Here is a 2,552-nt window from a genome sequence, read left to right as displayed (position 1 = left end):
ATGGCTGAGAGAAGGCACCTTGAAAATTTCCTTAGCTGCCATGTGTGTTCAGAGACTTTCAGTGATCCTGTGTCTCTGAGCTGCAACCGCAGCTTCTGTTCAAGCAGCCTGCAACAATTCTGTGAGCAAGCTAAAAGCAAAAACTGTCCCATTTGTAAAAGAAAATCATCAAAGGATTGTCCACTTGTGAACTTCACACTAAAAAACCTTGCTGATTCATTTGCTGGCACGCAAAAAGCTGGATCATCTGAGACAGCAACAGGAGAAAAGAAATTAACAGTGGTGTGCAGTAAACACGATGAAGAACCTAAACTGTTCTGTGTGGACGAGCAGAGAGCTGTGTGTCCTGTGTGTGACTTTTCTCTCCACCAGAGTCACAAAGTGGTTCCTGTAGAAGAAGCAGTCAGTGACCTGAAGGAGCAGCTGAAATCTGACTTAAAGTCTCTGCAGGACAAGAGGAACAAATACAAACAAGTGGAGCAAACATACAATGAAATGAGTGAACACATGAAGAAGCAGCTGTTGTCCACAGAGGCAGATCAGAGCAGAGTTCAACAAGCTCCAGCAGTTCCTGAAAGAGGAAGAGGAGTCCAGACTGGCAGCTCTGAGGGAGGAAGAGGAGCAGAAGGGGAGGACTATCAGCAGAGAGATGAAGATGATTGAGGAGCAGATCTCCTCTCTGTCAGACAGCATCTCTGCTGTTGAAGAAGAGCTGCAGAAACACAGCGTGCCATTCCTCAGCAGTTATAAAGACACTCAGAGCAGAGCCAGAGCCCAGAGCTCAGTGTCAGATCCACAGCTGGTCTCAGGAGCACTGATAGATGTGGCCAAACACCTGGGCAACCTGTCCTTCAGAGTGTGGGAGAAGATGAAGGAGAAGGTCCACTTCAGTCCTGTCATTCTGGACCCAAACACTGCAAGTGGCTGTCTCTATCTGTCTGATGATCTGACCAGTGTGAGATGTGGAGACACAAAGCAGCAGTTTCCTGATAATCCAGAGAGAAACACTAAATATGCTACTATTTTTGGCTCTGAGGGCTTCAGCTCAGGGAAACACAGCTGGGAGGTGGAGGTGGGAGACCATCCTGACTGGAATATGGGTTTAGTTAAAGAGTCAGTTGAAAGGAAGGGAGAGCGTTCTGCTTTACCAGAATGTGGAATCTGGTGTTTAACCCATCGCAGTGGAAAATACACTAATGGTGGTGGTCAGACTGTGACAGTGAAGAAGAGTCTCCAGAGGATCAGAGTCCAGCTGGACTATGACAGGGGGGAGGTGTCCTTCTATGACCCTGAAGACATGACTCACATCTACACTCACAGAGACACTTTCACTGAGAAACTCTTCCCACATTTCAGTATTGGAAAGGCAGGAGACGCCAAAACCTCTGATATCAAAATCTGTCAGACTGAGATTTGATTGTAAAGTGATTCTTTATTTTAACTGTTTTTTCAGTACAGCAGCAGGTTAATTTTAGGGAAATTATTAATCACACTGTCTAACTTCATTATCAGGTTTTATTTCATTTTGTTGATCTAGTGGAACTATTAGCAATTCAATGAAACCAAAGCAACTTTTTCATGTGAAAATCTTGTGACCCACTCGAGTTTCTGTAAGAAACCTTGACATTTTTTTCTTGTTTCTTTTAAATTAATATTTTCAGAATATTTCTCATGTTGTTCATGTAAATATTTTTGATAGTTTAAAAATCTGAATGATGATGATTTCTTTGCTTTTCAAAGTTTTTGAGTGTGAACAGCAAACTGTGACACTTCTTAAAAGGATTAATGATTAAACATCAGCAAGAGTCAACTTTACAACTACAAGATTTAAATTTCCTGATTATCAGCATCTTGTTTTCAGTTAAATAACATTTGAAAGTAACACGTCTTCTTTAAAGTTTCCCAAATTCAAAGAAATGACTTCTAAGTTCTGACGCTGTCTCATCAGTGTAACTACACTTGATTGATTTAATTAAAAATGTTATTTCTTGTGTTGTTTTTAACCTTAATCAGAAGCTGACATCTCTCACAGTTTGAAAGATTTCTGGATCTTCTCATGTTTCATAATTATAATGAAATAAATAAATTCAGTGATTCTGTTGTTGTTGTGTTTGACAGTAAATCAGCTTTTCAGACACAGTCATTAGTTCAGATTCATTTAACATGGAAACTCACTTTGATTGTTGTGGTTACATTTAACTGACTCCTTAGAATAAAATATTATTTGCTTCTATTAGTTTGTAAATATTCTTGTTGTGCTGAAGCTGTTTTATTGAAACAATCAGCAGATTTTATAAAATCAAGAATTTATTTTAAGCAGCTACATTTTAAATCTTTTTTTCAGACCAACATTCACATTTAACCCCAGACAGAAATCAAATGTAATCATTGATAAACTTTACATTCTCACAGCTAATCTGTATGTTTACAAACTTAGAAAATAGTTTGTATGAACAAAGCTGCAGAGATTTCAGATGAAGGTCCAGCTTTATAATAGTGGTGTTTTATTTGTATATTATATTTACGCACAAGATGGAGACAAAGTTCATATT

General features: G+C 38.9%; 1 pseudogene; it reads left to right on the top strand.

Moving 5' to 3' along the window:
* On the top strand, positions 1–1,651 carry LOC109204648 (nuclear factor 7, brain-like; annotated as a pseudogene).
* The last annotated feature ends 901 nt before the right edge of the window (positions 1,652–2,552 follow it).

The sequence above is a fragment of the Oreochromis niloticus genome, linkage group LG12 (genome assembly GCF_001858045.2).
Source record: "Oreochromis niloticus isolate F11D_XX linkage group LG12, O_niloticus_UMD_NMBU, whole genome shotgun sequence".
Classification (NCBI taxonomy): domain Eukaryota; kingdom Metazoa; phylum Chordata; class Actinopteri; order Cichliformes; family Cichlidae; genus Oreochromis; species Oreochromis niloticus.
The sequence above is the reverse complement of the archived record's forward strand: the minus strand, read 5'-3'. Positions and strand labels throughout refer to the sequence as shown.